Source organism: Penaeus monodon, chromosome 34, assembly GCF_015228065.2.
Source record: "Penaeus monodon isolate SGIC_2016 chromosome 34, NSTDA_Pmon_1, whole genome shotgun sequence".
In the NCBI taxonomy this organism is placed as follows: Eukaryota; Metazoa; Arthropoda; class Malacostraca; order Decapoda; family Penaeidae; genus Penaeus; species Penaeus monodon.
Window position 1 is genome coordinate 23340468 of NC_051419.1, and position 768 is coordinate 23341235.

Genomic DNA, 768 nt, shown 5'->3' on the forward strand with positions numbered 1-768 from the left:
CGTGCGTGCGTCTGTCTGCCTTTCTGTGTATAAGCGGGTGCGTGCGTGCTTGACTGGCCGTTGGCGAGGGGTATAGAAAAGCAAACCAGTTGCGCCAAAACCCCAAATCAACCACACATTCCGATCCGCAACGGAATCCGACACAGAATCAGCCGAACCAGGAGAACTTTCCCACAAAATATCAAATCGGCCTCACTGTTTTCCACACATGGGATTCGAAATGGCTTGCGCTGATTGGCCGAATGGCATATGGCGGGCTCTCATTGGTGGACGGGCTTCGTCTAGTTCCTTTGAATTCAACTAATGTAGTGAAATTATCCTCACTGCTGTGAATAATGGGTTATCCTTGTACTTAATATCTATAAGGGCTATCTTATATTCGCAATTTCTTGAATAGAAATTCCGTTCCTATCGTATTTACTCATTATCAATATTCATCATTTTTTATCCACACAGAAGGCCTTTACGAATTACACTCCTGTTAATTAACATCCACCCTAATGTTCCTTTCAAAGTCATCGGCTAACACTATCAAATGAGCTCCTGTCCTCCATTACTAAAATCAATACCACGCCATCAGTTTCCACCATATTGTTCTTGCTATCATATCTAATAACCCCCCCCCCCACTACTACCTCTACACCCATCCCCTTCGCCCCCCTCCCCTCCTTCCATCATATTAATCTTGCTGTCAATCCATCTTGCTCCATTCCCTCCCCTCGCTTGCACCTTTAAATAACTTCCCTTAATACTTAATCTGCGATCTAT